This window comes from Nerophis ophidion, linkage group LG01 (assembly GCF_033978795.1).
Source record: "Nerophis ophidion isolate RoL-2023_Sa linkage group LG01, RoL_Noph_v1.0, whole genome shotgun sequence".
NCBI lineage: Eukaryota > Metazoa > Chordata > Actinopteri > Syngnathiformes > Syngnathidae > Nerophis > Nerophis ophidion.
In genome coordinates, this window is record NC_084611.1 from 12950495 (window position 1) to 12973696 (window position 23202).

The 23202-nt window shown below is 42.5% G+C and overlaps 1 protein-coding gene and 19 non-coding genes across 22 annotated transcripts in view; 4 read left to right on the forward strand and 16 right to left on the reverse strand.

Annotated features, from left to right (window-relative positions):
• LOC133550332 (SH2 domain-containing protein 3C-like) overlaps positions 1–23202 on the forward strand; it is a 108997-nt gene that overhangs the window by 72364 nt on the left and 13431 nt on the right. The window lies entirely within an intron of this gene.
• trnae-cuc (transfer RNA glutamic acid (anticodon CUC)) lies at positions 838–909 on the reverse strand. Its single transcript has one exon. It is a non-coding gene; the product is annotated as a tRNA-Glu (tRNA).
• Positions 1548–1619, reverse strand: trnae-cuc (transfer RNA glutamic acid (anticodon CUC)). The gene has a single exon. It is a non-coding gene; the product is annotated as a tRNA-Glu (tRNA).
• On the forward strand, positions 1956–2028 carry trnaa-agc (transfer RNA alanine (anticodon AGC)). Its single transcript has one exon. It is a non-coding gene; the product is annotated as a tRNA-Ala (tRNA).
• Positions 3293–3364, reverse strand: trnae-cuc (transfer RNA glutamic acid (anticodon CUC)). Its single transcript has one exon. It is a non-coding gene; the product is annotated as a tRNA-Glu (tRNA).
• trnae-cuc (transfer RNA glutamic acid (anticodon CUC)) lies at positions 4248–4319 on the reverse strand. The gene has a single exon. It is a non-coding gene; the product is annotated as a tRNA-Glu (tRNA).
• On the reverse strand, positions 4958–5029 carry trnae-cuc (transfer RNA glutamic acid (anticodon CUC)). Its single transcript has one exon. It is a non-coding gene; the product is annotated as a tRNA-Glu (tRNA).
• trnae-cuc (transfer RNA glutamic acid (anticodon CUC)) lies at positions 5971–6042 on the reverse strand. The gene has a single exon. It is a non-coding gene; the product is annotated as a tRNA-Glu (tRNA).
• On the reverse strand, positions 6681–6752 carry trnae-cuc (transfer RNA glutamic acid (anticodon CUC)). Its single transcript has one exon. It is a non-coding gene; the product is annotated as a tRNA-Glu (tRNA).
• Positions 7669–7740, reverse strand: trnae-cuc (transfer RNA glutamic acid (anticodon CUC)). The gene has a single exon. It is a non-coding gene; the product is annotated as a tRNA-Glu (tRNA).
• On the reverse strand, positions 8382–8453 carry trnae-cuc (transfer RNA glutamic acid (anticodon CUC)). The gene has a single exon. It is a non-coding gene; the product is annotated as a tRNA-Glu (tRNA).
• trnae-cuc (transfer RNA glutamic acid (anticodon CUC)) lies at positions 14420–14491 on the reverse strand. Its single transcript has one exon. It is a non-coding gene; the product is annotated as a tRNA-Glu (tRNA).
• trnae-cuc (transfer RNA glutamic acid (anticodon CUC)) lies at positions 15784–15855 on the reverse strand. Its single transcript has one exon. It is a non-coding gene; the product is annotated as a tRNA-Glu (tRNA).
• On the reverse strand, positions 16739–16810 carry trnae-cuc (transfer RNA glutamic acid (anticodon CUC)). Its single transcript has one exon. It is a non-coding gene; the product is annotated as a tRNA-Glu (tRNA).
• trnaa-agc (transfer RNA alanine (anticodon AGC)) lies at positions 17155–17227 on the forward strand. Its single transcript has one exon. It is a non-coding gene; the product is annotated as a tRNA-Ala (tRNA).
• Positions 20317–20388, reverse strand: trnae-cuc (transfer RNA glutamic acid (anticodon CUC)). The gene has a single exon. It is a non-coding gene; the product is annotated as a tRNA-Glu (tRNA).
• Positions 21028–21099, reverse strand: trnae-cuc (transfer RNA glutamic acid (anticodon CUC)). Its single transcript has one exon. It is a non-coding gene; the product is annotated as a tRNA-Glu (tRNA).
• trnae-cuc (transfer RNA glutamic acid (anticodon CUC)) lies at positions 21975–22046 on the reverse strand. Its single transcript has one exon. It is a non-coding gene; the product is annotated as a tRNA-Glu (tRNA).
• trnaa-agc (transfer RNA alanine (anticodon AGC)) lies at positions 22391–22463 on the forward strand. The gene has a single exon. It is a non-coding gene; the product is annotated as a tRNA-Ala (tRNA).
• trnae-cuc (transfer RNA glutamic acid (anticodon CUC)) lies at positions 22930–23001 on the reverse strand. The gene has a single exon. It is a non-coding gene; the product is annotated as a tRNA-Glu (tRNA).

A 23202-nucleotide genomic window follows, 5' to 3' on the forward strand; every position in this document is an offset into this window, starting at 1 on the left:
ACCTGTTATATGACACTTCTTAGACAGTCCAGAGACCAGACTGAAGACATCCATCTCGCTAACTCTAACATGTTAAGCTAGCATGCTAACATTTAAGTTAATTTTAGCTACAGTAAAGTCATCAATCATGATATCAGATTGCTTCTTTCATGTACGACTCCACCTCTGAGAGGAAGAAGTTGCTCATACAGATATCCATCAAGTCCCTGGAGGTCTAGTGGTTGGGATTGGTCCCTCTTTTTGCTGTGTTCTGGGTCCGATTCCTGTTCAGGGAAAATAGGGAACAGGTTACCTTCACAGGGGAATTAGCTCAGATGGTAGAGCGCTCGCTTAGCATGTGAGAGGTAGCGGGATCGATGCCTGCATTCTCCACTGAAAGTTTTAAGAGTTTGAGAGCCGACCCCATGTGTACAGTCGTCCATCTTGTGGGACACGTGTGGACGTCAGTAAAGTCTGTATGACGGGCGTGGCCTTCAGGATACACACACTGTAGTATTACTTAAAATTACTGCAGTAACACTCTTACTAAAATATAAGACATTGACAAAACTACTGAAATAGTTCAAAGTCTGTACTTTTGCCAATTGACTGACGTTTGTGTGATTGTGTCTGATAGCAGCTAGCTTAGCTTGTCTTACAGGGGAATTAGCTCAAATGGTAGAGCGCTCTTAAGGGGACGGGCGATATGCGCATTAGTATAGTTAGGAGGAGATGCCTCATCTAGCGCAAAAAATTGTTTGGTTTAAACCAGGTTTCGCTGAGGTCAGCCATGTTTTTTTGGAACTCTTAAGTTCCTCACATTATTCACCACTCAGACATAGTTGCTAAAATACTAAGTTCCCTGACCGGGAATCGAACCCAGGCCGCGGCGGTGAGAGCGCCGAATCCTAACCACTAGACCACCAGGGACTTGATAAAAGATTATATGAGGCTCACGCTTCGAGTGTGACAGTCACCTGTTATATGACACTTTTTAGACAGTCCGGAGACCAGACTGAAGACATCCATCTCGCTAACTCTAACATGTTAAGCTAGCATGCTAACATTTAAGTTAATTTTAGCTACAGTAAAGTCATCAATCATGATATCAGATTGTTTCTTTCATGTACGACTCCACCTCTGAGAGGAAGAAATTGCTCATACAGATATCCATAAAGTCCCTGGTGGTCTAGTGGTTGGGATTGGTCCCTCTTTTTGCTGTGTTCTGGGTCCGATTCCTGTTCAGGGAAAATAGGGAACAGGTTACCTTCACAGGGGAATTTGCTCAGATGGTAGAGCGCTCGCTTAGCATGTGAGAGGTAGCGGGATTGACGCCCGCATTCTCCAGTTAAACATTTTCAACTGGGAATAAAAAAAGGAGATTATCATATGAGAGGGTTAGCTCAAATGGTAGCATGCTAGGTAGCAAGGTTGACAACTGTGTTCTTCACATGAAAACAAATTTTTACAATGTTGTTGTTGTCAGAATACAAGGTCAGCCATGTTTTTTAGGGACTCTGAAGTTCTCACATTATTCACCACTCAGACATAGTTGCTAAAATGCCAAGTTCCCTGACCGGGAATCGAACCCGGGCCGCGGCGGTGAGAGCGCCGAATCCTAACTCCTAGACCACCAGGGACTTGTTGTTATCATATATGAGGCTCACCCTTTGAGTGCGACAGTCACCTGTTATATGACACTTCTTAGACAGTCCAGAGACCAGACCGAAGACTTCAGCCATCGATCTCGCTAACTCTCACATGTTTAGATAGCATGCTAACATTTACGCTAAATCCCGCTTAAGTCATCAATCATATCACATGTCATCCTTCATGTGAGAGGAAGAAGTTGCTCATACAGACATCCATCCAGTCCCTGGTGGTCTAGTGTTGAGAATTCTTCCCTCATATTGCTGTGTTCTGGGTCTGATTCCCGTCCAGGGAAGATAGCATTTTGGCAACACATAACCTTTACAGGGGAATTAGCTCAAGTGGTAGAGCGCTCGCTTAGCATGTGAGAGGTAGCGGGATCGATGCCCGCATTCTCCACTGAAAGTTTTTAAGAGTTTGAGAGCCGACCCCATGAGTGCAGTCGTCCATTTTGTGGGACACGTGTGGACGTCAGTAAAGTCTGTATGACGGGCGTGGCCTTCAGGATACACACACTGTAGTATTACTTAAAAGTACTGCAGTAACACCCTTACTAAAATATAAGACACTGACAAAACTACTGAAATAGTCCGAAGTCTGGACTTTTGCCGATTGACTGACGTTTGTGTGATTGTGTCTGATAGCAGCTAGCTTAGCTTGTCTTACAGGGGAATTAGCTGAAATGGTAGAGCGCTCTTAAGGGGACGGGCGATATGCGCATTAGTATAGTTAGGAGGAGATGCCTCATCTAGCGCAAAAAAATTGTTTGGTTTAAACCAGGTTTCGCTGAGGTCAGCCATGTTTTTTTGGAAGACTTCAGCCATCGATCTCGCTAACTCTCACATGTTTAGATAGCATGCTAACCCTCCATCCATCCATCCATTTTCTACCGCTTATTCCCTTTCGGGGTCGCGGGGGGCGCTGGCGCAACATTTACGCTAAATCCTGCTTAAGTCATCAATCATATCACATGTCATCCTTCATGTGAGAGGAAGAAGTTGCTCATACAGACATCCATCCAGTCCCTGGTGGTCCAGTGTTGAGAATTTTTCCCTCATATTGCTGTGTTCTGGGTCTGATTCCCGTCCAGGCAAGATAGCATTTCTGCAACACTTAACCTTTACAGGGGAATTAGCTCAAGTGGTAGAGCGCTCGCTTAGCACGTGAGAGGTAGCGGGACCGATGCCCGCATTCTCCACTGAAAGTTTTTAAGAGTTTGAGAGCCGACCCCATGTGTGCAGTCGTCCATTTTGTGGGACACGTGTGGACGTCAGTAAAGTCTGTATGACAGGCGTGGCCTTCAGGATACACACACTGTAGTATTACTTAAAAGTACTGCAGTAACACTCTTACTAAAATATAAGACATTGACAAAACTACTGAAATAGTTCGAAGTCTGGACTTTTGCCGATTGACTGACGTTTGTGTGATTGTGTCTGATAGCAGCTAGCTTAGCTTGTCTTACAGGGGAATTAGCTGAAATTGTAGAGCGCTCTTAAGGGGACGGGCGATATGCGCATTAGTATAGTTAGGAGGAGATGCCTCATCTAGCGCAAAAAATTGTTTGGTTTAAACTAGGTTTCGCTGAGGTCAGCCATGTTTTTTTGGAACTCTTAAGTTCCTCACATTATTTACCACTCAGACATAGTTGCTAAATGCTAAGTTCCCTGACCGGGAATCGAACCCGGGCCGCGGCGGTGAGAGCACCGAATCCTAACCACTAGACCACCAGGGACTTGATAATAGATTATATGAGGCTCACGCTTCGGGTGTGACAGTCACCTGTTATATGACACTTCTTAGACAGTCCAGAGACCAGACTGAAGACATCCATCTCGCTAACTCTAACATGTTAAGCTAGCATGCTAACATTTAAGTTAATTTTAGCTACAGTAAAGTCATCAATCATGATATCAGATTGTTTCTTTCATGTACGACTCCACCTCTGAGAGGAAGAAGTTGCTCATACAGATATCCATCAAGTCCCTGGTGGTCTAGTGGTTGGGATTGGTCCCTCTTTTTGCTGTGTTCTGGGTCCGATTCCTGTTCAGGGAAAATAGGGAACAGGTTACCTTCACAGGGGAATTAGCTCAGATGGTAGAGCGCTCGCTTAGCATGTGAGAGGTAGCGGGACCGATGCCCGCATTCTCCACTGAAATTTTTTAAGAGTTTGAGAGCCGACCCCATGTGTGCAGTCGTCCATCTTGTGGGACACGTGTGGACGTCAGTAAAGTCTGTATGACGGGCGTGGCCTTCAGGATACACACACTGTAGTATTACTTAAAAGTACTGCAGTAACACTCTTACTAAAATATAAGACATTGACAAAACTACTGAAATAGTCCATAGTCTGGACTTTTGCCGATTGACTGACGTTTGTGTGATTGTGTCTGATAGCAGCTAGCTTAGCTTGTCTTACAGGGGAATTAGCTGAAATGGTAGAGCGCTCTTAAGGGGACGGGCGATATGCGCATTAGTATAGTTAGGAGGAGATGCCTCATCTAGCGCAAAAAATTGTTTGGTTTAAACCAGGTTTCGCTGAGGTCAGCCATGTTTTTTTGGAACTCTTAAGTTCCTCACATTGTTCACCACTCAGACATAGTCGCTAACATGCTAAGTTCCCTGACCGGGAATCGAACCCGGGCCGCGGCGGTGAGAGCACCGAATCCTAACCACTAGACCACCAGGGACTTGATAATAGATTATATGAGGCTCACGCTTCGAGTGTGACAGTCACCTGTTATATGACACTTCTTAGACAGTCCAGAGACCAGACTGAAGACATCCATCTCGCTAACTCTAACATGTTAAGCTAGCATGCTAACATTTAAGTTAATTTTAGCTACAGTAAAGTCATCAATCATGATATCAGATTGTTTCTTTCATGTACGACTCCACCTCTGAGAGGAAGAAGTTGCTCATACAGATATCCATCAAGTCCCTGGTGGTCTAGTGGTTGGGATTGGTCCCTATTTTTGCTGTGTTCTGGGTCCGATTCCTGTTCAGGGAAAATAGGGAACAGGTTACCTTCACAGGGGAATTAGCTCAGATGGTAGAGCGCTCGCCTAGCATGTGAGAGGTAGCGGGATTGACGCCCGCATTCTCCAGTTAAACATTTTCAACCGGGAATAAAACAAGGAGATTATCATATGAGAGAGTTAGCTCAAATGGTAGCATGCTAGGTAGCAAGATTGACAACTGTGTTCTTCACATGAAAACACATTTTTACAATGTTGTTGTTGTCAGAATACAAGGTCAGCCATGTTTTTTAGGGACTCTGAAGTTCTCACATTGTTCACCACTCAGACATAGTTGCTAAAATGCCAAGTTCCCTGACCGGGAATCGAACCCGGGCCGCGGCGGTGAGAGCGCCGAATCCTAACCACTAGACCACCAGGGACTCGTTTTTACGAAATATGAGGCTCACCCTTTGAGTGTGACAGTCACCTGTTATATGACACTTCTTAGACAGTCCAGAGACCAGACTGAAGACTTCAGCCATCGATCTCGCTAACTCTCACATGTTTAGATAGCATGCTAACCCTCCATCCATCCATCCATTTTCTACCGCTTATTCCCTTTCGGGGTCGCGGGGGGCGCTGGCGCAACATTTACGCTAAATCCTGCTTAAGTCATCAATCATATCACATGTCAACCTTCATGTGAGAGGAAGAAGTTGCTCATACAGACATCCATCCAGTCCCTGGTGGTCCAGTGTTGAGAATTTTTCCCTCATATTGCTGTGTTCTGGGTCTGATTCCCGTCCAGGGAAGATAGCATTTTGGCAACACTTAACCTTTACAGGGGAATTAGCTCAAGTGGTAGAGCGCTCGCTTAGCATGTGAGAGGTAGCGGGATCGATGCCTGCATTCTCCACTGAAAGTTTTAAGAGTTTGAGAGCCGACCCCATGTGTACATTCGTCCATCTTGTGGGACACGTGTGGACGTCAGTAAAGTCTGTATGACGGGCGTGGCCTTCAGGATACACACACTGTAGTATTACTTAAAATTACTGCAGTAACACTCTTACTAAAATATAAGACATTGACAAAACTACTGAAATAGTTCAAAGTCTGTACTTTTGCCGATTGACTGACGTTTGTGTGATTGTGTCTGATAGCAGCTAGCTTAGCTTGTCTTACAGGGGAATTAGCTCAAATGGTAGAGCGCTCTTAAGGGGACGGGCGATATGCGCATTAGTATAGTTAGGAGGAGATGCCTCATCTAGCGCAAAAAATAGTTTGGTTTAAACCAGGTTTCGCTGAGGTCAGCCATGTTTTTTTGGAACTCTTAAGTTCCTCACATTATTCACCACTCAGACATAGTTGCTAAAATACTAAGTTCCCTGACCGGGAATCGAACCCAGGCCGCGGCGGTGAGAGCGCCGAATCCTAACCACTAGACCACCAGGGACTTGATAAAAGATTATATGAGGCTCACGCTTCGAGTGTGACAGTCACCTGTTATATGACACTTTTTAGACAGTCCGGAGACCAGACTGAAGACATCCATCTCGCTAACTCTAACATGTTAAGCTAGCATGCTAACATTTAAGTTAATTTTAGCTACAGTAAAGTCATCAATCATGATATCAGATTGTTTCTTTCATGTACGACTCCACCTCTGAGAGGAAGAAGTTGCTCATACAGATATCCATCAAGTCCCTGGTGGTCTAGTGGTTGGGATTGGTCCCTCTTTTTGCTGTGTTCTGGGTCCGATTCCTGTTCAGGGAAAATAGGGAACAGGTTACCTTCACAGGGGAATTTGCTCAGATGGTAGAGCGCTCGCTTAGCATGTGAGAGGTAGCGGGATTGATGCCCGCATTCTCCAGTTAAACATTTTCAACTGGGAATAAAACAAGGAGATTATCATATGAGAGAGTTAGCTCAAATGGTAGCATGCTAGGTAGCAAGATTGACAACTGTGTTCTTCACATGAAAACACATTTTTACAATGTTGTTGTTGTCAGAATACAAGGTCAGCCATGTTTTTTAGGGACTCTGAAGTTCTCACATTATTCACCACTCAGACATAGTTGCTAAAATGCCAAGTTCCATGACCGGGAATCGAACCCGGGCCGCGGCGGTGAGAGCGCCGAATCCTAACCACTAGACCACCAGGGACTTGTTTTTACTAAATATAAGGCTCACCCTTTGAGTGTGACAGTCACCTGTTATATGACACTTCTTAGACAGTCCAGAGACCAGACTGAAGACTTCAGCCATCGATCTCGCTAACTCTCACATGTTTAGATAGCATGCTAACCCTCCATCCATCCATCCATTTTCTACCGCTTATTCCCTTTCGGGGTCGCGGGGGGCGCTGGCGCAACATTTACGCTAAATCCTGCTTAAGTCATCAATCATATCACATGTCAACCTTCATGTGAGAGGAAGAAGTTGCTCATACAGACATCCATCCAGTCCCTGGTGGTCTAGTGTTGAGAATTTTTCCCTCATATTGCTGTGTTCTGGGTCTGATTCCCGTCCAGGGAAGATAGCATTTTGGCAACACTTAACCTTTACAGGGGAATTAGCTCAAGTGGTAGAGCGCTCGCTTAGCACGTGAGAGGTAGCGGGACCGATGCCCGCATTCTCCACTGAAAGTTTTTAAGAGTTTGAGAGCCGACCCCATGTGTGTGGACGTCAGTAAAGTCTGTATGACGGGCGTGGCTTTCAGGATACACACACTGTAGTATTACTTAAAAGTACTGCAGTAACACTCTTACTAAAATATAAGACATTGACAAAACTACTGAAATAGTCCGAAGTCTGGACTTTTGCCGATTGACTGACGTTTGTGTGATTGTGTCTGATAGCAGCTAGCTTAGCTTGTCTTACAGGGGAATTAGCTGAAATGGTAGAGCGCTCTTAAGGGGACGGGCGATATGCGCATTAGTATAGTTAGGAGGAGATGCCTCATCTAGCGCAAAAAATTGTTTGGTTTAAACCAGGTTTCGCTGAGGTCAGCCATGTTTTTTTGGAACTCTTAAGTACCTCACATTATTCACCACTCAAACATAGTTGCTAACATGCTTAGTTCCCTGACCGGGAATCGAACCCGGGCCGCGGCGGTGAGAGCGCCGAATCCTAACCACTAGACCACCAGGGACTTGATAAAAGATTATATGAGGCTCACGCTTCGAGTGTGACAGTCACCTGTTATATGACACTTCTTAGACAGTCCAGAGACCAGACTGAAGACATCCATCTCGCTAACTCTAACATGTTAAGCTAGCATGCTAACATTTAAGTTAATTTTAGCTACAGTAAAGTCATCAATCATGATATCAGATTGTTTCTTTCATGTACGACTCCACCTCTGAGAGGAAGAAGTTGCTCATACAGATATCCATCAAGTCCCTGGTGGTCTAGTGGTTGGGATTGGTCCCTCTTTTTGCTGTGTTCTGGGTCCGATTCCTGTTCAGGGAAAATAGGGAACAGGTTACCTTCACAGGGGAATTAGCTCAGATGGTAGAGCGCTCGCTTAGCATGTGAGAGGTAGCGGGATTGATGCCCGCATTCTCCAGTTAAACATTTTCAACTGGGAATAAAACAAGGAGATTATCATATGAGAGAGTTAGCTCAAATGGTAGCATGCTAGGTAGCAAGGTTGACAACTGTGTTCTTCTCATGAAAACACATTTTTACAATGTTGTTGTTGTTGTCAGAATACAAGGTCAGCCATGTTTTTTAGGGACTCTGAAGTTCTCACATTATTCACCACTCAGACATAGTTGCTAAAATGCCAAGTTCCCTGACCGGGAATCGAACCCGGGCCGCGGCAGTGAGAGCACCGAATCCTAACCACTAGACCACCAGGGACTTGTTTTTACTAAATATGAGGCTCACCCTTTGAGTGTGACAGTCACCTGTTATATGACACTTCTTAGACAGTCCAGAGACCAGACCGAAGACTTCAGCCATCGATCTCGCTAACTCTCACATGTTTAGATAGCATGCTAACCCTCCATCCATCCATCCGTTTTCTACCGCTTATTCCCTTTCGGGGTCGCGGGGGGCGCTGGCGCAACATTTACGCTAAATCCTGCTTAAGTCATCAATCATATCACATGTCAACCTTCATGTGAGAGGAAGAAGTTGCTCATACAGACATCCATCCAGTCCCTGGTGGTCTAGTGTTGAGAATTCTTCCCTCATATTGCTGTGTTCTGGGTCTGATTCCCGTCCAGGGAAGATAGCATTTTGGCAACACTTAACCTTTACAGGGGAATTAGCTCAAGTGGTAGAGCGCTCACTTAGCATGTGAGAGGTAGCGGGACCGATGCCCGCATTCTCCACTGAAAGTTTTAAGAGTTTGAGAGCCGACCCCATGTGTGCAGTCGTCCATCTTGTGGGACACGTGTGGACGTCAGTAAAGTCTGTATGACGGGCGTGGCCTTCAGGATACACACACTGTAGTACTACTTAAAAGTACTGCAGTAACACTCTTACTAAAATATAAGACATTGACAAAACTACTGAAATAGTCCGAAGTCTGGACTTTTGCCGATTGACTGACGTTTGTGTGATTGTGTCTGACTGGAGAGACGGAGAGACCAAGAGAATTGTGCAAGACAAAACTGAGCGACTGAAAAGTGGCTACTGACCTGTATTGCAAATTGTGGGATTAAAAACTTCTTTCAACCCGAGCAACTGGCTTCCAGCGGACCTATGTGAGTAGAAAGCTTACATTTGGCACCCAACTTGAACTTAAAAAAAAAAAAAAAAAAAAAATGTCGTCACCAAGCCTGATAGAGGCGCTGGGTCAGTTGTTGGCGGAGGTTTCCACGGCCAACCACAGGCAGATGGAAGCGATGCAGGCGCAAATGGGAGGCTAACACTGCTGTTGCTGCTGCCCTGAGGAGGCTAACACTCTGCTGCTGTTGCTGCTGCTCTGAGGAGGCTAACACTCTGCTGCTGTTGCTGCTGCTCTGAGGAGGCTAACACTGCTGTTGCTGCTGCCCTGAGGAGGCTAACACTCTGCTGCTGTTGCTGCTGCTCTGAGGAGGCTAACACTGCTGTTGCTGCTGCCCTGAGGAGGCTAACACTGCTGTTGCTGCTGCCCTGAGGAGGCTAACACTCTGCTGCTGTTGCTGCTGCCCTGAGGAGGCTAACACTGCTGTTGCTGCTGCCCTGAGGAGGCTAACACTCTGCTGCTGTTGCTGCTGCCCTGAGGAGGCTAACACTGCTGTTGCTGCTGCCCTGAGGAATTAGCAAGCATTCACAAACATCAATTTCTCCAACTCCAGTACAGCAGCACCTACCACCAACAGATCAAGCAGACTGCCATAAAGCCTGCTGATCAAGGTACTCCAAGGTTAAACTACCAACAGTAACAATGCCTCCTAGGAAGGCACAGGTTGACGAGCTGGAAGAAATAAAACTCTCGCTTAACTTTATGTCTGAAGAGTTGTCCAGAGTGGCAAACCAACAAACTGCACTTAGTCAACTAGTGGAGGAAGTTAGAGAGCTAAAAAAAATAATTGTAGAAAAAGACAAATCAATTAAAATATTGGAAAGATGTGTTGATGAACTTAAACAATACACAAGAATGGATGATTTGATTGTCAGTGGCTTGAACACCAAACACCGCTCATATGCTCGAGCAACTGCAGGTGAAAAGAATGGTGGGGATGAGTCCACGACGGAGCTAGAAAACCTGGAGCAACAGGTCCTGCAGTTTTTTCAGTCTAAGAACATTGAAATAGACAGTAATGCTATCTCTGCCTGTCATACCCTCCCTCGAAGGGATAACTTGGCAAAACAAGCAATTATTATAAGGTTTACGAACTGGAAAGTAAAAACTGATCTTTTGAGACAGTCTAAAAAATTAAGAGGTACGGCAGTGTACATTAATGAGCACTTAACAAAAAAAAACTCGGACATAGCAAGACAGGCTAGGGCCCTAAAGAAACAAGGGAAAATTCAGTCCACGTGGACACGGAATTGCAAAGTCTGGATAAAACTACAGGGCACGCCTGAAGAAGCAAAGGTTCTAGTAATCAGAGAAATGGGGGAGCTTGAAAAGAACAAATGATGAAACCAGAAATCATGTTGCCAACTTGGTAATTGAATGTTAATATAACAGCAAATGAATGAGTGAAATATGAACTTTGCACTATGTTTGAAAACGATATAGACCCTGAAAAAAATGTCTTCAATGGCATAGCAATGAATTGCAAATATTATACAGATGAACAATATAATGACAGTATAAAATTAAGTAACCACTTAACAATTATACATATTAATAGTAGAAGTCTGTCTGCAAACTTTCACCATATAAAGGAATTTTTAAGTCAATTTGTAAAACCTTTTAGCATTATAGCAATATCAGAAACTTGGATAACTCAAGAAAAAAGTGTAGATTTTGGTCTGAATGGATATGAATTTGTGCATTTGGATAGAATAGATAAAAAGGGAGGAGGAGTAGCACTCTATATTGATAAAAATCTAAACTTTATTAAAGTAAAAAATATGACATCTATCATTGAACAAGTAATGGAATGTATAACGGTAGAGATTATAAGAGAAGGAAGAAAAAATATCCTAGTTAGTTGTATATATAGAACTCCGGGATCCAAAATAGAAACCTTCACCAAAGCTATGGAAGGATTATTTTATAAATTGAATAACAAAGAAATATTTATTAGTGGAGACTTTAACATTGACTTAATACATACAAGTAGCAATAGAGAAACAGCAGAATTTATAGACACAATGCACAGTATGAGTTTGATATCTTTGATAAATAAAGCAACAAGAATCACATCACATAGTGCCACCCTAATTGACAATATATTTACCAATATAATGGATGACAACCTAATATGTGGAATCTTGATAAATGATATAAGTGATCATCTCCCAGTCTTTGTGGTCTACAACTGTGCCAGTAAAATTAAAATTAAGAACGAATGTGAAACTGTCTATAAAAGAATCATAACAGAGAAAACGCTCAACAAATTCAAGAATGAACTACAAAAGCAAAATTGGAATACTATTTATGATAAAAAAGAAGTTAATACAGCTTATGAAGAATTCTTAAACACATTTAAAATATTATATGATGGAAATTGTCCAGTAGTAAATTATAAAAGGGACTCAAACTACGGCGAGTTTAAACCGTGGATGACTAAAGGACTCCAAAATGCCTGTAAAAAAAAGAATATTTTATATAAGGAATTTATAAAAAATAGAACTTTAGTAAATGAAAATAAATATAAAAAATATAAAAATAAACTAATCAATATAATCAGAATGTGTAAAAAAGATTATTATATAACTAAACTGGAATATAACAAGAATAATATAAGAGGTGTATGGAAAATATTAAATGGTATTATTAGAAATAAAACTGATGATAATCAATACCCACCATACTTTATGGAAAATAACAACATGATTAAGGATAAGGAGGTGATAGTAAATACATTTAATGATTATTTTATAAATATTGGACCGAAACTAGCAGAAGAGATAAAGGTAGAAGGGACAAAAATAGATGCAGCAGATTATATCAACCCAAACCCTAAAACAATGTTTTTAAAACCAGTAGTAGAAAGAGAAATCAGGGACATAGTCAAAAGTTTTAAGAACAAAACAAGCAAAGATGTGGATGATATAGACATGCAAACTTTAAAGTATGTGATGGATGGAATTAGTGCTCCATTAGCGTATCTATTTAACCTTTCATTTGAAATGGGAGTATTTCCTCAACTAATGAAAATTGCAAAAGTTGTTCCTATTCACAAAGCGGGAGACGGACACGTATTCACAAACTACAGACCAATCTCAATACTACCACAGTTCTCCAAAATATTAGAAAAAATATTTATAAATAGATTCGATGGCTTTGTAGAAAAAAATGAATTATTAACAGATAGGCAGTATGGTTTCAGGAATAATCGATCAACAGCACAAGCATTAACAGATTTAATTGAAGAAATAACTGATAGTATTGATAAAAATAAATATACAATAGGAGTATTCTTAGATCTTAAGAAGGCTTTTGATACAGTAGACCATAGTATTCTTATTAGAAAAATGGAAAAATATGGTTTTAGGGGTATTGTTCTGGAATGGATAAAAAGTTATTTATCTGATAGAAAGCAGTTTGTACAGATATCACCAAAAAAATCATGTTGGTTAAATATTAAATGTGGGGTACCACAGGGGTCAGTCTTAGGGCCCAAGATGTTCATCATGTATATAAATGATATTTGTAAAGTAACTGAAAACCTTAAATATGTGTTATTTGCGGATGACACCAATGTACTCTGTTCTGATGTGGACTTGCAGCAGCTCCTGAGGACCGTCACCATGGAGATGTATAAACTAAAAAAATGGTTTGATGCTAATAAATTATCATTAAACCTAAATAAAACTAACTTTATGTTATTTGGAAATAAGAGAAATGATATAGATGTAAAATTGTATATAGACAATGTTAGTATAGAAAGAGTAAACAAAATCAAATTTTTGGGTGCGATCTTGGACCACAGGATCTGCTGGAAGTCACACATTACATACATCAAAGGGAAGTTGGCCAGAAGTATTGCTGTCCTGGGTAAAACAAGGCACATTCTTCATCAAAAAACATTACACACTCTTTATTGTACACTTGTTTTACCATATTTGAGTTACTGTCTAGAAGTTTGGGGAAATACATACAGGACGAACATCCAACCACTATTCATAATGCAAAAAAGGGCCATCAGACTGATACATAACACAGGACCCCGAGAACACACTAATGGATTATTTATAAAAACATTTGATTTAAAACTACCAGATCTCATCCAACTCAAGACTGCCCAAATGATTTATAAAGCAAGTAAAGATTTACTTCCAACAGGGTTACAGAGAAGATTTTTACAAAGAGAAGGGAATTATAATTTAAGAGGAGAACTGCTTTTTAAGATCCAATATTGTAGAACAACGCTGAAACGAATGAGTATAACAATAGCAGGGGTTAAAATATGGAACTGTTTAAAGGATGAAATAAAGTACAGCACCAACATAAACCAGTTTAAAAAGCTTTTTAAATCATTTATCATTAGTAAATATAAGAAAGAAGAGCAAACATTGTTTTAGAAAGACAATAATATATAATATGTATATAAATACAATTTAGGATTTCATAATTATACATATAGGTTATATTAAAATGTATATATTACCACTTTATATGGAATTTAAATGAATTGTGTATATATAATATATATATATATGTGTGTGTGTGTATATATATATATATATAAGTGTACAAATGTATATGTTTGATTTAAATGTTAAACTGTGTATATGAGACGTGTGCTACATATATGTTGCTTATATATTGTTTAAATAAAAAAAAAAGTAATATAAGTGAAGCATGTTTTAGATTTTATATATTTTGAACCTTGTTCTTGTTGTGATGGGGTAGGTTTATATAAGCTTTGCTTCAACCTACACCCTTTCGGCTCAATCATTGCACAAATGAGTGTTTTTTTTGTTTGTTTTTTCTTTTCTTGTTGTTGTTCTTTGTTTTATGTGAAGATTGCCGAAATAAAATACATTGATAGCAGCTAGCTTAGCTTGTCTTACAGGGGAATTAGCTCAAATGGTAGAGCGCTCTTAAGGGTACGGGCGATATGCGCATTAGTATAGTTAGGAGGAGATACCTCATCTAGCGCAAAAAAATTGTTTGGTTTAAACCAGGTTTCGCTGAGGTCAGCCATGTTTTTTTGGAACTCTTAAGTTCCTCACATTATTCACCACTCAGACATAGTTGCTAAAATGCTAAGTTCCCTGACCGGGAATCGAACCCGGGCCGCAGCGGTGAGAGCGCCGAATCCTAACCACTAGACCACCAGGGACTTGATAATAGATTTTATGAGGCTCACCCTTCGAGTGTGACAGTCACCTGTTATATGACACTTCTTAGACAGTCCAGAGACCAGACTGAAGACATCCATCTCGCTAACTCTAACATGTTAAGCTAGCATGCTAACATTTAAGTTAATTTTAGCTACAGTAAAGTCATCAATCATGATATCAGATTGTTTCTTTCATGTACGACTCCACCTCTGAGAGGAAGAAGTTGCTCATACAGATATCCATCAAGTCCCTGGTGGTCTAGTGGTTGGGATTGGTCCCTCTTTTTGCTGTGTTCTGGGTCCGATTCATGTTCAGGGAAAATAGGGAACAGATTACATTCACAGGGGAATTAGCTCAAATGGTAGAGAGGTCGCTTATCATGTGAGAGGTAGCGGGATCGATCCCCGCATTGTCCAGTTAAAATTTTCAACTGGGAATAAAAAAAGGAGATTATCATATGAGAGAGTTAGCTCAAATGGTAGCATGCTAGGTAGCAAGATTGACAACTGTGTTCTGCACATGAAAACACATTTTTACAATGTTGTTGTTGTCAAACTACAAGGTCAGCCATGTTTTTTAGGGACTCTGAAGTTCTCACATTATTCACCACTCAGACATAGTTGCTAAAACGCTAAATTCCCTGACCGGGAATCAAACCCAGGCCACAACAGTGAAAGCCCCCGAATCCTAACCAATAGACTAGTTGATGGATGTCTGCATGAACCAATCCTTCCTCTCAGAAGTGGCGTCGTACATGAAGAAAAACGTGTGTGTGATATCATGATTGATGACTTTAGCGGGAATTAGCTCTATTGTTAGAATGCTATCTTAACATGTGAGAGTTAGCGAGATCGATGGCTGAATTCTTCAGTCTGGTCTCTGGACCGTCTAAGAAGTGCCATGTAATACTGAACATTTGTTATTTATTTATTTGTAATATCATTGTTGTTAGCTACACAGTGTTAGCAGCTAACAGTCCAAAACACTTTACAGGGGAATTAGCTTGAATGGTAGCACGCTAGTTAGCATGTAAACGAGGTAGTGGTATGGATGCTTTTCTTGGAGGTGTATTACACCACGATCCCTGTGCCAATCCGCCCTTACAGGGGAATTAGCTCAAATGGTAGCATGCTTTCTTAACTAGGCAGCAAGGTTGACAACTGTGTTCTTCACATGAAAACACATGTTGTCAATGTTGTTGTGTCAGAACACAAGGTCAGCCATGTTTTTTCATAACTCTTAAGTTCCTCACATTATTCACCACTCCAGACATAGTTGCTAAAACGCCAAGTTCCCTGACCGGGAATCGAACCCAGGCCGCGGCGGTGAGAGCGCCGAATCCTAACCACTAGACCACCAGGGACTTGATAATGGATTATATGAGGCTCACGCTTCGAGTGTGACAGTCACCTGTTATATGACACTTCTTAGACAGTCCAGAGACCAGACTGAAGACATCCATCTCGCTAACTCTAACATGTTAAGCTAGCATGCTAACATTTAAGTTAATTTTAGCTACAGTAAAGTCATCAATCATGATATCAGATTGTTTCTTTCATGTACGACTCCACCTCTGAGAGGAAGAAGTTGCTCATACAGATATCCATCAAGTCCCTGGTGGTCTAGTGGTTGGGATTGGTCCCTCTTTTTGCTGTGTTCTGGGTCCGATTCCTGTTCAGGGAAAATAAGGAAAAGGTTACCTTCACAGGGGAATTAGCTCAGATGGTAGAGCGCTCGCTTAGCATGTGACAGGTAGCGGGATCGATGCCCGCATTCTCCACTGAAAGTATTTAAGAGTTTGAGAGCTGACCCCATGTGTACAGTCGTCCATCTTGTGGGACACGTGTGGACGTCAGTAAAGTCTGTATGACGGGCGTGGCCTTCAGGATACACACACTGTGGTATTACTTAAAAGTACTGCAGTAACACTCTTAATAAAATATAAGACATTGACAAAACTACTGAAATAGTTCGAAGTCTGGACTTTTGCCGATTGACTGACGTTTGTGTGATTGTGTCTGATAGCAGCTAGCTTAGCTTGTCTTACAGGGGAATTAGCTGAAATGGTAGAGCGCTCTTAAGGGGACGGGCGATATGCGCATTAGTATAGTTAGGAGGAGATGCCTCATCTAGCGCAAAAAATTGTTTGGTTTAAACCAGGTTTCGCTGAGGTCAGCCATGTTTTTTTGGAACTCTTAAGTTCCTCACATTATTTACCACTCAGACATAGTTGCTAAAATGCTAAGTTCCCTGACCGGAAATCGAACCCGGGCCGCGGCGGTGAGAGCGCCGAATCCTAACCACTAGACCACCAGGGACTTGATAATAGATTATATGAGGCTCACGCTTCGAGTGTGACAGTCACCTGTTATATGACACTTCTTAGACAGTCCAGAGACCAGACTGAAGACATCCATCTCGCTAACTCTAACATGTTAAGCTAGCATGCTAACATTTAAGTTAATTTTAGCTACAGTAAAGTCATCAATCATGATATCAGATTGTTTCTTTCATGTACGACTCCACCTCTGAGAGGAAGAAGTTGCTCATACAGATATCCATCAAGTCCCTGGTGGTCTAGTGGTTGGGATTGGTCCCTCTTTTTGCTGTGTTCTGGGTCCGATTCCTGTTCAGGGAAAATAGGGAACAGGTTACCTTCACAGGGGAATTAGCTCAAGTGGTAGAGCGCTCGCTTAGCATGTGAGAGGTAGCGGGATCGATGCCCGCATTCTCCACTGAAAGTTTTTAAGAGTTTGAGAGCCGACCCCATGTGTGCAGTCGTCCATCTTGTGGGACACGTGTGGACGTCAGTAAAGTCTGTATGACGGGCGTGGCCTTCAGGATACACACACTGTAGTATTACTTAAAAGTACTGCAGTAACACCCTTACTAAAATATAAGACATTGACAAAACTACTGAAATAGCCCGAAGTCTGGACTTTTGCCGATTGACTGACGTTTGTGTGATTGTGTCTGATAGCAGCTGGCTTAGCTTGTCTTACAGGGGAATTAGCTGAAATGGTAGAGCGCTCTTAAGGGGACGGGCGATATGCGCATTAGTATAGTTAGGAGGAGATGCCTCATCTAGCGCAAAAAAATTGTTTGGTTTAAACCAGGTTTCGCTGAGGTCAGCCATGTTTTTTTGGAACTCTTAAGTTCCTCACATTATTCACCACTCAGACATAGTTGCTAAAATGCTAAGTTCCCTTACCGGGAATCGAACCCGGGCCGCGGCGGTGAGAACGCCGAATCCTAACCAATAGACCAGTTGATGGATGTCTGCATGAACCAATCCTTCCTCTCAGAAGTGGCGTCGTACATGAAGAAAAACGTGTGTGTGATATCATGATTGATGACTTTAGCGGGAATTAGCTCTATTGTTAGAATGCTATCTTAACTTGTGAGAGTTAGCGAGATCGATGGCTGAATTCTTCAGTCTGGTCTCTGGACCGTCTAAGGAGTGTCATGTAATACTGAACATTTGTTATTTATTTATTTGTAATATCATTGTTGTTAGCTACACAGTGTTAGCAGCTAACAGTCCAAAACACTTTACAGGGGAATTAGCTTAAATGGTAGCACGCTAGTTAGCATGTAAACGAGGTAGTGGTATGGATGCTTTTCTTGGAGGTGTATTACACCACGATCCCTGTGCCAATCCGCCCTTACAGGGGAATTAGCTCAAATGGTAGCATGCTTTCTTAACTAGGTAGCAAGGTGGACAACTGTGTTCTTCACATGAAAACACATGTTGTCAATGTTGTTGTTGTCAGAATACAGTGTCAGCCATGTTTTTTCAGAACTCTTAAGTTCCTCACATTATTCACCACTCCAGACAGTTGCTAAAATGCCAAGTTCCCTGACCGGTAATCGAACCCGGGGCGCAGCGGTGAGAGCGCCGATTCCTAACCACTAGACCACCAGGGACTTGTTGTTATCTTATATGAGGCTCACCCTTTGAGTGTGACAGTCACCTGTTATATGACACTTCTTAGACAGTCCAGAGACCAGACTGAAGACTTCAGCCATCGATCTCGCTAACTCTCACATGTTTAGATAGCATGCTAACCCCCCATCCATCCATCCATTTTCTACCGCTTATTCCCTTTCGGGGTCGCGGGGAGCGCTGGCGCAACATTTACGCTAAATCCCGCTTAAGTCATCAATCATATCACATGTCATCCTTCATGTGAGAGGAAGAAGTTGCTCATACAGACATCCATCCAGTCCCTGGTGGTCTAGTGTTGAGAATTCTTCCCTCATATTGCTGTGTTCTGGGTCTGATTCCCGTCCAGGGAAGATAGCATTTTGCCAACACATAACCATTACAGTGGAATTAGCTCAAGTGGTAGAGCGCTCGCTTAGCATGTGAGAGGTAGCGGGATCGATGCCTGCATTCTCCACTGAAAGTTTTAAGAGTTTGAGAGCCGACCCCATGTGTGCAGTCGTCCATTTTGTGGGACACGTGTGGACGTCAGTAAAGTCTGTATGACAGGCGTGGCCTTCAGGATACACACACTGTAGTATTACTTAAAAGTACTGCAGTAACACCCTTACTGAAATATAAGACATTGACAAAACTACTGAAATAGTCCGAAGTCTGGACTTTTGCCGATTGACTGACGTTTGTGTGATTGTGTCTGATAGCAGCTAGCTTAGCTTGTCTTACAGGGGAATTAGCTGAAATGGTAGAGCGCTCTTAAGGGGACGGGCGATATGCGCATTAGTATAGTTAGGATGAGATGCCTCATCTAGCGCAAAAAAATTGTTTGGTTTAAACCAGGTTTTGCTGAGGTCAGCCATGTTTTTTGGAACTCTTAAGTTCCTCACATTATTTACCACTCAGACATAGTTGCTAAAACTCTTAAGTTCCCTGACCGGGAATCGAACCCAGGCCGCGGCGGTGAGAGCTCTGAATCCTAACCACTAGACCACCAGGGACTTGATAACAGATTGTATGAGGCTCACGCTTCGAGTGTGACAGTCACCTGTTATATGACACTTCTTAGACAGTCCAGAGACCAGACTGAAGACATCCATCTCGCTAACTCTAACATGTTAAGCTAGCATGCTAACATTTAAGTTAATTTTAGCTACAGTAAAGTCATCAATCATGATATCAGATTGTTTCTTTCATGTACGACTCCACCTCTGAGAGGAAGAAGTTGCTCATACAGATATCCATCAAGTCCCTGGTGGTCTAGTGGTTGGGATTGGTCCCTCTTTTTGCTGTGTTCTGGGTCCGATTCCTGTTCAGGGAAAATAGGGAACAGGTTACCTTCACAGGGGAATTAGCTCAGATGCTAGAGCGCTCGCTTAGCATGTGAGAGGTAGCGGGATCGATGCCCGCATTCTCCACTGAAAGTTTTTAAGAGTTTGAGAGCCGACCCCATGTGTGCAGTCGTCCATCTTGTGGGACACGTGTGGACGTCAGTAAAGTCTGTATGACGGGCGTGGCCTTCAGGATACACACACTGTAGTATTACTTAAAACTACTGCAGTAACACTCTTACTAAAATATAAGACATTGACAAAACTACTGAAATAGTTCGAAGTCTGGACTTTTGCCGATTGACTGACGTTTGTGTGATTGTGTCTGATAGCAGCTAGCTTAGCTTGTCTTACAGGGGAATTAGCTGAAATGGTAGAGCGCTCTTAAGGGGACGGGCGATATGCGCATTAGTATAGTTAGGAGGAGATGCCTCATCTAGCGCAAAAAATTGTTTGGTTTAAACCAGGTTTCGCTGAGGTCAGCCATGTTTTTTTGGAACTCTTAAGTTCCTCACATTATTTACCACTCAGACATAGTTGCTAAAACGCTAAGTTCCCTGACCGGGAATCGAACCCGGGCCGCGGCGGTGAGAGCGCCGAATCCTAACCACTAGACCACCAGGGACTTGATAATAGGTTATATGAGGCTCACGCTTCGAGTGTGACAGTCACCTGTTATATGACACTTCTTAGACAGTCCAGAGACCAGACTGAAGACATCCATCTCGCTAACTCTAACATGTTAAGCTAGCATGCTAACATTTAAGTTAATTTTAGCTACAGTAAAGTCATCAATCATGATATCAGATTGTTTCTTTCATGTACGACTCCACCTCTGAGAGGAAGAAGTTGGTCATACAGATATCCATCAAGTCCCTGGTGGTCTAGTGGTTGGGATTGGTCCCTCTTTTTGCTGTGTTCTGGGTCCGATTCATGTTCAGGGAAAATAGGGAACAGGTTACCTTCACAGGGGAATTAGCTCAGATGGTAGAGCGCTCGCTTAACATGTGAGAGGTAGCGGGATTGATACCCGCATTCTCCAGTTAAACATTTTCAACTGGGAATAAAAAAAGGAGATTATCATATGAGAAAGTTAGCTCAAATGGTAGCATGCTAGGTAGCAAGATTGACAACTGTGTTCTTCACATGAAAACACATTTTTACAATGTTGTTGTTGTCAAACTACAAGGTCAGCCATGTTTTTTAGGGACTCTGAAGTTCTCACATTATTCACCACTCCAGACATAGTTGCTAAAATGCCAAGTTCCCTGACCGGGAATCGAACCCGGGCCGCGGCGGTGAGAGCGCCGAATCCTAACCACTAGACCACCAGGGACTTGATGTTATCATATATGAGGCACACCATTTGAGTGCGACAGTCACCTGTTATATGACACTTCTTAGACAGTCCAGAGACCAGACCGAAGACTTCAGCCATCGATCTCGCTAACTCTCACATGTTTAGATAGCATGCTAACATTTACGCTAAATCCCGCTTAAGTCATCAATCATATCACATGTCATCCTTCATGTGAGAGGAAGAAGTTGCTCATACAGACATCCATCCAGTCCCTGGTGGTCTAGTGTTGAGAATTCTTCCCTCATATTGCTGTGTTCTGGGTCTGATTCCCGTCCAGGGAAGATAGCATTTTGGCAACGCATAACCTTTACAGGGGAATTAGCTCAAGTGGTAGAGCGCTCGCTTAGCATGTGAGAGGTAGCGGGACCGATGCCCGCATTCTCCACTGAAAGTTTTTAAGAGTTTGAGAGCCGACCCCATGTGTGCAGTCGTCCATCTTGTGGGACACGTGTGGACGTCAGTAAAGTCTGTATGACGGGCGTGGCCTTCAGGATACACACACTGTAGTATTACTTAAAAGTACTGCAGTAACACCCTTACTGAAATATAAGACATTGACAAAACTACTGAAATAGTCCGAAGTCTGGACTTTTGCCGATTGACTGACGTTTGTGTGATTGTGTCTGATAGCAGCTAGCTTAGCTTGTCTTACAGGGGAATTAGCTGAAATGGTAGAGCGCTCTTAAGGGGACGGGCGATATTTGCATTAGTATAGTTAGGATGAGATGCCTCATCTAGCGCAAAAAAATTGTTTGGTTTAAACCAGGTTTTGCTGAGGTCAGCCATGTTTTTTGGAACTCTTAAGTTCCTCACATTATTCACCACTCAGACATAGTTGCTAAAATGCTAAGTTCCCTGACCGGGAATCGAACCCGGGCCGCGGCGGTGAGAGCGCCGAATCCTAACCACTAGACCACCAGGGACACGATAATAGATTATATGAGGCTCACGCTTCGAGTGTGACAGTCACCTGTTTTATGACACTTCTTAGACAGTCCAGAGACCAGACTGAAGACATCCATCTCGCTAACTCTAACATGTTAAGCTAGCATGCTAACATTTAAGTTAATTTTAGCTACAGTAAAGTCATCAATCATGATATCAGATTGTTTCTTTCATGTACGACTCCACCTCTGAGAGGAAGAAGTTGCTCATACAGATATCCATCAAGTCCCTGGTGGTCTAGTGGTTGGGATTGGTCCCTCTTTTTGCTGTGTTCTGGGTCCGATTCCTGTTCAGGGAAAATAGGGAGCAGGTTACCTTCACAGGGGAATTAGCTCAGATGGTAGAGCGCTCGCTTAGCATGTGAGAGGTAGCGGGATCGATGCCCGCATTCTCCACTGAAAGTTTTTAAGAGTTTGAGAGCCGACCCCATGTGTGCAGTCGTCCATCTTGTGGGACACGTGTGGACGTCAGTAAAGTCTGTATGACGGGCGTGGCCTTCAGGATACACACACTGTAGTATTACTTAAAAGTACTGCAGTAACACCCTTACTAAAATATAAGACATTGACAAAACTACTGAAATAGTCCGAAGTCTGGACTTTTGCCGATTGACTGACGTTTGTGTGATTGTGTCTGATAGCAGCTAGCTTAGCTTGTCTTACAGGGGAATTAGCTGAAATGGTAGAGCGCTCTTAAGGGGACGGGCGATATGCGCATTAGTATAGTTAGGAGGAGATCCCTCATCTAGCGCAAAAAATTGTTTGGTTTAAACCAGGTTTCGCTGAGGTCAGCCATGTTTTTTTGGAACTCTTAAGTTCCTCACATTATTTACCACTCAGACATAGTTGCTAAAATGCTAAGTTCCCTGACCGGGAATCGAACCCGGGCCGCGGCGGTGAGAGCGCCGAATCCTAACCACTAGACCACCAGGGACTTGATAATAGATTATATGAGGCTCACGCTTCGAGTGTGACAGTCACCTGTTATATGACACTTCTTAGACAGTCCAGAGACCAGACTGAAGACATCCATCTCGCTAACTCTAACATGTTAAGCTAGCATGCTAACATTTAAGTTAATTTTAGCTACAGTAAAGTCATCAATCTCGATATCAGATTGTTTCTTTCATGTACG